Genomic DNA, 13,050 nt, shown 5'->3' on the forward strand with positions numbered 1-13,050 from the left:
GCAGAAAGAAGTTTGATTAAGATTAAATTACATAAAATATGCTTTACTGTGTTTCTCATTTTATAAGCTTGCTGCTCAACTTATGTTTTGTTCTCAGTGGCCTCGACATATTAGAATATGTCAGGCATCTTCAGCACCCTAAATCAGGATACATGGAGCTCGTTCCTCAGAAATTCCTCATAAATCCAAAACACTGGATACATGCTACACTCTTTTCTTTTTCCCTCCTTGGAGAAGTCTCTGAGTTGTCTTAACCTATCTCTGTCAAAGTGCAGAGGCTATGGGACAGCAACATGTGGCCAACTGTCTTTTGTTCTCAGTGGTCCGAAAGCATCTATGGCATGGCAGGCCAGTCAGTGCTCTGCGGTGTGTGTATGGGACAGAAACCAGTCTTTTATGCAGCATTCCAGTAGTCACGTATGGATGTGAGAGTTGGACTATAAAGAAAGCTGAGTGCTGAAGAATTGATGCTTCTGAACTGTGGTGTTGGAGAAGATTCTTGAGAGTCCCTTGGTCAGCAAGGAGATCGAACCAGTCCATTCTAAAGGAAATCAGTCCTGAATATTCATTGAAGGACTGATGCTGAAGCTGAAATTCCAATACTTTGGCCACCTGATGTGAAGAACTGACTCATTGGAAAAGACCCTGATGCTGGGAAAGATTGAAGGTGGGAGAAGGGGACGACAGAGGATGTAATGGTTATATGGTATCACTGACTCAATGGACATGAGTTTGAGTAAACTCCGGGAGTTGGTGTTGGACAGGGAGGCCTAGCATGCTGCAGTCCCTGGGGTTACAAAGAGTTGTACACAAATGAGCAACTGAACTGAACTGAACTCTATCATAAGTCAGAACATTGGAACTATTGCCCAATGTTCTCTTTACTTCTTCAAACAGTGGCTTGATCTTTTTTTTTTTTTTAATTTTATTTTATTAGTTGATCTTCTTGATCATATCATACTGTGCCAGAAGGAGGGACTATGGTGAGAGTCCCTCAGATTTTCCTGCAAATGTGGCTGATTTCAAACTCACCAGCGGTGCAGGTATCATTTAACTGGAACCTAGACTGCTCACAAAGGAAATTGGTCTGTGTATTGTTGAACTGGTGTTCCCATCATAAGAAGGAAGGTCTATGGCTTTCTCTTCCATCATCTTGCTGACATATTTCACATTATCCTTCACACTTTTAATTAATTATTCAAAATGTTTTTTGAATTATTTGTTTCTAATATTGTTGACCTGTCTAACATGGTTTTAATTTGAGAGTACTTAGATTATCTAAGTCTAATTTACTCAATAGCTCTTTGGCTCTTCTTCATTGATCAATAATAATTTATTTAATGTAATTCTTGAATATGATATAAATCTATTGAGTTTTCAAGTCAGTGTCATAATTTGATCTTTTCTTATGCTAGTACTTCACTTTTTAAATTATTTTCTGAAGATATAGCACATCTAATATTTTTGGTAGAGGTAGTGTTAATCCTGTCTTATTTATTTTTCATTATATTTTCTTATTTATCTACATTTCTACAGTAACAACTGAGATAAGCTAATATCCAACTCTGTATTCTCTTTATATTTTTTGCATAATCTTAATGCTGCTGACTCATCTCACAAATGCTTCTCAGATTAAAATAGCTTCATATTATCTGAATTTGAAGTTATTTCTGTGAATCAGCCAAAAACTCTTCTCACTTCTTTCCAAGGTAGATTATCTCTATTGAAGCAGAATGTTTTCATTCATGGAAGATTTTTTTTATCTAGATTTCTACATTTTACATTTAGAAGAATATTATTTTGGATTTCTAGTGTATGATAGATTTTTTCTGAGATTGCTTACTAGCCATGCATTTTCTTTTACTCCTTGTTTGTATAGATATGAAGTATTTAGGACTTTTTTTTTTCAATAAAACTATTTTTTAATGTGCACAGTGACTAGATTTTGAAGCATGAAACAGTTGAAATAAATCCAAATAAGATAATAATCTCTTATATCAGATAAGTAATATTATTTTGGGTCCTGACAGCGCAAAGAAGCAAACCATTATTAATGAGTAGTATTAAGCATACAAATTTTGTAAAAATGGCTAATCTTAAGTAATAATATTGATATGTTGGATTGTCAGTTTTACCTCTGAGCCCGTAATATTCCTCTTAGAACACACAACAAAACAGGAAGCCAGGATACCTAAGTGCAGGAAGATGCCTAGAAATCTTAGATGTGTAACAACTTCTGAAAATTCCAACTTAAAATAATGACATGACAGAATATTTAAGTATAAGCAATATTAAAATTTTGCAGTGACATAAAAATAGCATTTTTATAATGAATAAAATTTAGCAAACCAAAAAAAATTAGAAAACAAAATAAAATCTAAAAAGATGTAATTATCTTATTCTAATACAATTATAAACAAAATAATTTTTGTTTTCATGTTTTAAAATTTTTCATTGCTATTCAAATGGGAATTTGAGTTCTTGTTCATGGAGCCAAAGAGTGAACTTCATGAACACACAAACACTCATGGTAGCAAATAAATAGGATATATTAACAAGAAGGAAAGTACAAAGCTCTCAGCATAGACACTGAGAAAGGGTAAAGAATCCCCCTTTACAGCAGTTTTATATCCTTATCTGTACATTTTTAGTTGTCTCCTGTGTAAATACATCATTTTTATCCAATCTATTTAAAGGTCAAGATGTTTAACTTAACATCTTTATGGCTTCTCTTGAAACCTGGATTAAGTTGTCACACTTTTTCATGCCCTTGGCTATTTTACAATGGACCAGATGTACGAGTTTAAGATTAATGATCATCAGTTGTTTTTTCCCTCAAGAATATGGAACAGAAGCTAGGTACTGCCCTTCCCTGGATCTGAGTGCAGATAATTTATCAGACCAAGGATACATCTCAGGAATTCTAGACAAAGGATATAGATTTAGGCTAATGGAGCTAGATGTTTATTGAAAACAAGACCAACATCTCAGTGTCCTACACTGACTACCTAGCAATTTCTACCTCACTGTAATATTATGTTTAAAAAAATGATTTAAGTTATGAGATTTGTGACTTAATTACACTTGACTTAAAAAAAAAATCCTGAAAATTAAGTAGTTATCTCCAAGTAAGATACACTAGCTAAAAATCAGATAGGTATCTCAAAGCACACTGATTATAAGAAGAAAAGTATTCTGATAAGATAAAGTTAAAATATCATATTTGAGGGAGACAAACATGTGACATAGCTTTATTCTAAGTAAAGCTTGAAATTACGTGCCCACAGTATTTTCTCAGTGTTATCTGTAATTCAATTGGATGAACTTATGTACAATTAAGTAAACATTGCTGTTTGCATAAGCTATGTGACAGCTACATATAGCATTGTCATGGTAAATAACACAGAGTAGTGAATTACTATGCATATGCTTTCATAATTTCTATCTATATTACTCATATTTAAAAAGAAGGAAATATACAACTAATTTATAGTCATTTTGAGTACTAAATTTTATAAATAAACTATTATTTACAAAACTTTATATAAACAAAATTTAATGCTAAAATTAGACAATCTTCTTATAATCAGACAATCTTCTTATAACATTTTTTATGTTTTTCATTTTTGTTTACTTACAGAGGCCTGGGCATCTTCTAAATGGAGTCCAGAATTCATGGAGCATAACACAATTAATGGCTCATTTGTCATCGAGCTTTACAAAAGAAACATTCAATTTTCAATGATAAATGCAAAAATCTGCAGGTGTTTTATATATAATACACATACATGTGTTCAAACTTTTTCATTTAAAGGATTCATACTGAGTTTATAAAAATTACAAATGTATACAGGAAAGATCTTTTCAGAAAAAAAATGCTAGTTAGAATTTTAGTTTAGTAAGACAATTTATTGAATGCAGAACAGTTCATACATGGTGTGTGGTCAAAATAGAATTGAAAGCCTTGTTGGAAATAAATAATTCAAAGTCCAAACTATGTATAGGGAATAAACATCAGCATTTTTCTTTATCTTTTTTTTGTTAGCTTTATTTTTTCTCATAGAAAATTATCAAAGATTCCATAGGTTTCTCAAATTTTTAGAAGAAAAGAAAGTCTACAGAGATAGAAAAAAAAATCTGACTGAAGGCTTCTCAGTATCTGGCCCTGGATATAAAAATATTGAAATTTAATTATTAAATGAGTTTAAGACCAAAAATTGTTTTAATTCATTAACTATACCCTTCACAACAAACTCAAATGCTTTCTTGATTATTAATTTAACCAATAGTATTATTTAAATAGTAGAACCCATACTATTAAATACATTATGTAAAGTTAAAATTTTTATTTACTGCTTTACAATTGGCTAAAAAACAATCATTTATAAATTTATGTTTCAATCAGTAAATTTGGAATAATTTTCCAAACAATATTTCTTTAACCCTCAAAAACTCTTAAAATTATGATTTCTTAGCATTATACTTTTTTAGGTTCTACAGTAGTCATGTATGGATGTGAGAATTGGACCATAAATAAGGCTAAGCACTGAAGAACTGATGCTTCTGAAATGTAGTATTGAGAAGACTCTTGAAAGTCCCTTTTACTGCAAGGAGATTAAACCAGTAAATCCTAAAGGTAATCAATCCTAAGTATTAATTGGAAGGATTAATGCTGATGCTGAAGTTGAAACTCCAATACTTTGATCACCTGATGCAGAGTTGACTCCTTAGAAAAGACCCTAATGCAGGGAAAGATTGAAGGCAGGAGGAGAAAGCAACAACAGAGGTCAAGGTGGTTGGATGGCATCACCAACTCAATGGACATGAGTTTGGGCAAGCTCCAGGAGGTAGTGAAGGGCAGAGAAGCCTGGCATGCTGCAGTTCATGGGGTTGCAAAGAGTCAGACATGGCTATGTGATTAAACAACAACATTTGTGCAGAGAAAACAGTGGGCTATCAGACTTCAAGCTTAACAAATGTAGATAGAGAAAATGTCATTTATAATATTTTCTTCAGAAAGTCAATAGTGCAAATATAATTATATCAATAAAAAATAAAGCAAAAATATTTCAAATATAATAAGCACCATGATCAGAAATAATACTACCTGAATGACATTACTGCACAATAGTCAAAATATAATTGAATCTATCACTGTGAGTCTCAAATATATTATTAACAGCTAATATTTTTGGTGAAATTCTTTATACAACTTTGCAGGATGATTCGTAATCACATTAGGTATATACATTTCAGTTCAGTTGTTTGAAAGCACCAATTCTTGAGCACTTAGCCTTCTTTATAGTCCAGCTCTCACATCCATACATGACTACTGGAAAAACCATAGCTTTGACTAGGTGAACTTTTGTTGGGAAAGTGATGTCTCTACTTTTTAATATGCTGTCTAAGTTTATTATAGCTCTTCTTCCAAGGAGCAAGCATCTTTTAATTTCATGGCTGTAGTCACCATCGGCAGTGATCCTGAAGTCCAAGAAATAAGGCCTGTCACTCTTTCTATTGTTTCCCCATCTATTTGCCATGAAATGATGGAACTAGATGCCATGATCTTCGTTTTTTGAATGTTGAGTTTTAAGCCAACTTTTTTACTCTCTTCTTTCTCCTTTATCAAGAGGCAGTTTAGTTCCTCTTCACTTTCTGCCATAAAGGTGCTGTCATCTGCCTATCTGAGGTTATTGATATTTCTCCCAGCAGTCTTGATTTCAGCTTGTGCTTCATCCAGGTTGGCATTTCACATGACATACTCTGCATAGAAATTAAATAAGCAGAGTGATAATATACAACCTTGACATACTTCTTCCTAATTTTGAACCAGTCCATTGTTCCATGTCTTGTTCTAACTGTTGCATCTATGCTTTTATATTTTTATAACTCTCTTTAAAAACATTCTCTATATTTTTCTCTGATTTGCATGGTTTAAAGTGTGCAAGAAAATGGCAGAAATATGATTATTATTAGTTTTTCTTCAGCTGAGGTTGGCTATGCTAGAGATACCCAGCTTTTCACAAGGACAACTGCCTTCAATTTAAAACTGTAGGCAAATAAATATTTAAATGTTTGCCTTTTTTAAAAAGAGATGGCTTTTCTTTATGCTGGAGTTGCTGTTTGACTTCAGTGACAAATAGCAAATTGGAATTATTCCTTAGCAATTATGTTATTTGTTCACTTAGCAGAATTTCTTAAACTGAGTGTTCAATAACTATGCTGAACTAAAACGCCAACCAATAAATGAATGAGCATTTGTTGAAGGGCTATGTTTATAATGCCAGAGGACTTCATTAACTTTAGACCTAATGAAGTTTGTTACTGAATTTTGTTTATGAAATTTTTAAGAAAAACTGGGCATTATTCATTATTAAAGAATTTCACATTGGAATTACTATGTAGATTTGGTCAACTCTGGTACCAGAACAGAATGCTTCTGAGGACCAGAAAATATGGATGACAGAAAGAGTGTCAAATACAAGAGCTAAAGGATGTTAGCTCATTTTAAAGCAAAAGCAATCTCTGACTTCTGTTGAATAAGCCATACATTGCGTGATAAAGTGGAACCTACTGGATAAGCCCTACACCAAAACTACAATTTTCCATTAGTAGGCAATTCAGACTATTTTGTTTTGACTCAAATCTTTTCTTCTTACACATAAAATAATTTTCAGATTATAGGAATTCTCCTATAACCATTTCTAAATCCACTTAAAAAAAACAGCATACCTGTCTATACAAGAATTTCTTTTTATCTTCATGGTCAAAAAGGAAGGTTATATTCTTTTTGGATAGCAGTTGTCATAACTATTATCTGAAAAACAGACAATCAGGTTTTCCTATTTGCATGTCTTCAGTGTTTCACAGGGCAGAGTATTTTTCTCTCTGTGCTTCCCAGTTTTCATGACATTATTAAACTAATGGAGAATATAACTGGAAGCTACTATCTGAAGATCAGTGAGTACAGATATAGCTAGAATAGGGCTACCAACATTTAATGGTTTAGCAGGAAACTGCCAAATAGCTGGTTTGGAAAAAAGTTAAATCATAAGATTTAGAAAAAACAAATTTAAAAGCAAACTCTTTAGAAAAAATGATTTAAGTATACTATATGCAGTCATTAAGTTCAGAATAGGTATAATATTTGATGTAGAAATAAAAACTTAAATTATTTTCTGTAGGTCAAAGGACAATTTACATTTTTGAGGACAGAGTTCACAACTTATAATCTTGCAATGATTAGCTGTTATTTAAATTATTGCAGCAGTGATTAACTTTCCCATTACTTTAGGTTAATGAAAATGCTGAGAGGTATGTAATCCCCCAAATTTTCACCTATTATCCAACCTTCAAAAGAAAACTTCAAGATGGCTATATATACTGAAAAGTAGAGACTTGGTGATTTGGAATTCCTCCTCCTTCTCTAAGCTTTGAGGGTGTTGGGTTTCTGATGAGGAATGACTGCTGTGAATCTCTGCTGACTGTGGTCAAACCAAAATCAGGAAAGCCACTTTTGCCATCTGCATAGGCTGGCACTCACCAAGGTTTTGTGCTTTGTTCAGAGGCACATGACACAAAGAAATGTCTTGAGAATTCACTTTTCCACTTCTAGTGTCATATGCACAGTAAAAATCCAGCCAGCAGAGGAAATAGATTGCCTAGCAGAAGCCAGAGGATGACCACCAGGCTAGGGGAATGGGAACAGAGATTCAGGGGGGCAGTGCTTGAGTCAGGTTAGCAGCTGGAGAATCTGTCTCAGGGGGACAGAGTTCACAGAAGTCCCAACAGAATGGGCAGAGCAGACTTCCATGGTGAATCCAGTCATTCATCTGAATATTGACAGGGAGGACCTGCCTGACCCAACTACACACATATGAAATATCCTGAACCCAAACCCTCAGACCTTGTAGAGAACAAGAAACCTGATAGCATCCATGACCCCAGCCCAAGTAACTTGGCTTCTTTTCACACTTTTCCATGACATAAGCTAATTTCTGAATTAGACAAACTGAATGAGGTCCATACATTTCAGCACCATAGTTTTTTTCAAAGGTCTGGTTGATTTTCCAGTACTCTACAATCTGACCTGCACTGATATTCACCACTTAAATAAAAACTGAATTCCTTACTGAAAGGGCAGTAGTCAGCAGTTTCTACTGAACCACCATAATAAGGCAGATCTTCTGCAGGTACTCCAGTGAGTTCATCAAAGCACTGGTACTTCTATGCCAGAGGTTTCAGAAACTTCTAAAAATTATACACTGCAACTGCTCTCTGGTCCTGCCTGCTAGTTAATTGCAATAGATTACTTCTGAGTATGTTACAGTAAGGGTTCAGCATCTGTCTCTCCTGTCACTGCTGGTCAATCCAGAATTTACAGCTCTTCCTGACACTGTCATAGCCCACTCCTCGGTCCCTGTCTAATTTCTCAGCTATTCTGTAATTAAATTTATACCAACCAATGTCATCCATTAAAACCAGAATGATTCGAGAGAGAACTCGGTTCTGAGTATGAGAACCAGTCATTGCTTGATTTTCTAATAATCACTTTTCCCAGTGGTTAAGCTCAGTGTCCATACCACCATGATTTTCAAGTTCCATTCCCTCCAGAATTTGACAGTTGTTTCTGTGCTTCATTGACAACACGAAGCATTACTATAAGATAGACTGGGTGAAGAATTCACTTATTATTGTAAATGTCCCATAATCTCTCCACTTTTGGAACTACTTTATCACTCTGTTGAGGTAATCCAAGACTACAGTTAAAAAGTGGGAGACCATCTGCAAATTTTGAAGTTAGAGGATTTCCATCTTTATCGTGGTAGAATAGCCCAGCAGAGAAACCCAGAGCATGAATAATCTCATGTTTCACTATGGACAGCATTCCAAGAAGCTCCCAAGGCTGAGTAGGGATCATATTTGGACACAAGTTAACATACCCTGCTATTGGCCTGTCCATTTTGTGCTTCCTGCTGACAATAGGCTGAATAGGAAATTATGTTCTCATGATGGCACCTCTCAGTAACCAGAGCACCTGCATAAAGAACAAAATCTTCATCCTGGATTCCCTCTTGACTTGGCACATCCACTGCTCCACAGGGGCACTTATCCCCAGAGTGGACTCTGCATTGCTGGAGGTGCTCCTCAGGCATGATAATGGGTACATATTTGTATGCTCTGCACATTCCTTAGTACAGCATCTATGGTGACCATTTTCCTTCCATAGGTATTGAAACTGGTTTGTTGTGCATTGTCTATCTACTAAGTAATATACTGCCTGCAGGTCTATGAACCTGAAAAATCTTCTCTAAATAAGAAACAGCTTGTGAGAAAAATTTGTTCTTTATAAACTGTCATTTCTCAGGAAGCAACTCTTCAATACTTTTTCTCATAGATTAGTCTTAGTTGTTAAATGTTCATTAACATCACTGCTTACAACATGATTTAAGATGGACCTTATTTATGACCTCAGAATCAGAGAGGCATGGTGCCAGCAGAGAGAACTGTGCAAGAAGACAGGAATAGATGTGGTGATTGTCTAGAACTCCCCAACAGGAGTAAAATGCCTTGACCCATAAAGAGCCACTTTAGTGCCACCTGCTTGGGGCCCTGGCCTGAACCCAAGGAGTTTGCTCTTCTACCTGACTCAGCTGCCATCCTCAGGCCAAGCTCAAACAATATTTTTTAATAAAACCATAAGATAGCAAAATGTGAGTAAATTTATGTTAACTAAGAGTATACTCTAGACTTGTTCTTGTTGTTGTTCAGTAGCTAAGTTACCTGTGACTCTTTGTGACCTCATGGACTGTAGCATGCCAGGCTCCACTGTCCTTCACTCTCTTCCTGGACTTTGATCAAATTCATATTCATTGAGTTGGTGATACTGTTTAACTATCTAATCCTCTGTCATCCTCTTGAGAGGGTAACAGGCAGGAAGGCCAGGGGTCTCCAAAGAGAGGAAATAGGCTACGAGTGTCAGACATTTTTCTCTCTCTTAAGCAGCAGGAGGAAACAAACCAGTGATATTTTTTTCCTTCTCTATACAAATTTAAAAGGAGGTTTCTCTTAAAATGCTGTGTTGCCATGACACCTGGTTTCACTTGAAGCTAACTATTCTCAAACCTTGAGTTAACCAATACATTTCTTTTTCTTATGGAAATGTTTGTCTTAAGCTATGTTAATGTGCTATGCATTTACCCCAGACTCTAAATTTTGCCAAATGGCCTAACCTACTTACTCAGATATTGTTCCCCTAATCTATGTAAATGAAACTATTTGTTGGTAATCTGTCCTTCTACAACAAGATTCAAGTCAATCGTTTTATGGCCAGGGATGAATTATCTGGTGCCATTCTAAATTCTAAGACATTCCTTTCTTTTCATTAACAGACTGTGAGTGACTATATAACTTACAGCTAAAGACTAGGAGGGGGGCACTCTTTCTGCCCCCTTCTGATGCCTTTGTCAGAAGCATTCTTTATCTCCTTTATACTTTAATAAAACTTTATTACACAAAAGCTCTGAGCGATCCAGCCTTGTCTGTGGCCCCAGATTGAATTCGTCTCCTCCGGAGGCCAAGAATCCCGGCGTCTTATTGTTCAGCAACAACCTTTCACTCTTTTCCTTGGCCATCAATTTTTCCCAGAAGCAGGATCTTTTCCAATGACTTGGCTCTTCACGTCAGGTGGCAAAAGTATTGACGCTTCAGTTTCAGCCTCATCAGTCTTTCCAATGTATATTCAGGGTTGATTTCCTTTAGGATTTATTGATTTGCTCTTGAAATTGAAGGAATCCTCAAGAATCTTGTACTTGAGGTACAATTTCAAAAACATCAGCTCTTTGGTGCTCAGCCTTCTTTATGGTCCAACTCTCACATCCATACAAGACTACTGAAAAAGCCATGGCTTTGACTAGATGGGAAATTTGTTGGTAAAGTACTATCTCTGTTTTATAATATGCTGTCTAGGTTTGCCATAGCTTTGTCTTCCAAGGAGCAAGCATCTTTTATGCACTACCATCAGCAGTGATTTTGCAGCCCAAGGAAATAAAATTTATTACTACTTCCACTTTTTCTTTTTCTATTTGCCATGAAGTGATGGGACCAGATTCCATGATCTTAGTGTTTTTTTTTTTAATGTTGAGTTTTAAGCCAACTTTATCACTCTCCTATTTCACTTTCATCAAAAGACTGTTTAGTTCCTCCTCACTTTCTGCCATTAGGATGGTATTATCTTCATATCTGAGGTGGTTGACTTTTCTTTCGGCAATCTTGATTTCAGCCTGTGGTTCATCCAGCCCGTCATTTCTCATGATGCACTCTGCATATGTTTGAGATGAGTGTGAGCGAGTTCTGGGAGTTGGTGATGGACAGGGAAGCCTGACATGCTGGGCCACAAAGAGTTGGGCATGACTGAACAACTGAACTGAACTGAACTCTGCATATAAGTTAAATGAACAGGGTGACAATATACAGCCTTGATATGCTCCTTTCCCAAATTGAACCAGTCTCTTATTCCATGTCCTGTCCTAACGGTTGCTCTTGACCAACATACAGGCTTCTCAGGAGGCAGGTAAAGTGATCTGGCATTCCTGTTTCTTTAATACCTTTCCACAGTTTGTTTTGATCTACACAAAGTCTTCCTGTAGTCAATGAAACAGAAATAGATGTTTTTCTGGAATTTCCTTGCTTTCTCTATGATTCAACAGATGTTGGCAATTTGATCTTTGATTCCTCTGCCTTTTCTAAACCCAACTTGTACATATGCAAGTTCTCATTTAACTTTACTAACTGTAACAAAACTTGGAAACTAATAGCCAATTCTGCTTCCTAGCAATAAGATTAATAATTCACCTCCTTTCACCAAAATGGAAGAACAAAACAGCACAGAAAATGTTTGCAGTCAACACTGTAACAGAATATTTGCTGCTTTTAAGGTCAGTACATTTTGCAATCAATTATTTAAATTCATAAAATTCATTGTTGGAAGAAATTGTGCTTTTTTTCTTAACCTCCTTTATATCTTTTATATTCTTCCATGTTTGCAACAACTCCTGCACTGTGTGAACTACTGTAATGTCATGAAGCAAATGCTTTTGATTTTGTTTAGACTGTCATTTTATTAAAATGTTTCCCCAAATGTGAGAATGATTCCTACAAAAATAATTTATACAGACATGTTGCTATTCATTCTGAAAAATGTACAGTAGTTGGTTAGTAGTGTGCTCGGAGAAGGCAATGGCACCCCACGCCAGTACTCTTGTCTGGAAAATCCCATGGACAGAGGAGCCTGGTAGATTGCAGTCCACGGGATCGCTCGGAATCAGACTCGACTGAGCGACTTCACTTTCACTTTTCACTTTCATGCATTGGAGAAGGAAATGGCAACCCACTCCAGTGTTCTTGCCTGCTGAATCCCAGGGACGGGGGAGCCTGGTGGGCTGCTGTCTATGGGTTGCAGAGTCGGACACGACTGAAGCAACTTAGCAGCAGCAGCAGCAGCAGCAGCAGCAGCAGCAGCAGCAGTGTGCTCAATTAATGTTTGTATTACTTAATTATAGGGGGCCAATATTAATTTATATTCATTTAGTAATAATGATATGCACAGCCAGATATAACTATATGTATTATATAAAATTTATGATGTATTTCACTAATTCAAAGATTCATAAACCTAACACTACAGGTTCCTATACAATGTTGTTCTTTAGAGCATCAGACTTTACTTCCATCACCATTCACATCCACATCTGGACATTGTTTTTGCTTTGGTTCTGTCTCTTCATTCTTTCTGGAGTTATTTCTCCACTCTTTTCCAAAAGCATATTGAGCACCTACAAACTTAAGGAGTTCATCTTTCAGTGTCATATCTTTTTGCCTTTTCATACTGTTCTCAAGGCAAGCATACTGAAGTGGTATGTCATTCCAGTCTCCAGTGGACCACATTTTGTCAGAACTCTCCACCATGACCTGTCCATCTTGGGTGGGACTACACGACATGCCTCATAGTTTCATTGAGTTAGAAAAAGCTGTGGTCCATGTGATCAGTTT

The 13,050-nt window shown here is 35.8% G+C and overlaps 1 pseudogene; it reads right to left on the reverse strand.

Annotated features, from left to right (window-relative positions):
* Positions 1-7,617: 7,617 nt before the first annotated feature.
* Positions 7,618-9,660, reverse strand: LOC136144128 (leishmanolysin-like peptidase pseudogene; annotated as a pseudogene).
* Positions 9,661-13,050: the final 3,390 nt, after the last annotated feature.

The sequence above is a fragment of the Muntiacus reevesi genome, chromosome 11 (assembly GCF_963930625.1).
Source record: "Muntiacus reevesi chromosome 11, mMunRee1.1, whole genome shotgun sequence".
Lineage (NCBI taxonomy): Eukaryota > Metazoa > Chordata > Mammalia > Artiodactyla > Cervidae > Muntiacus > Muntiacus reevesi.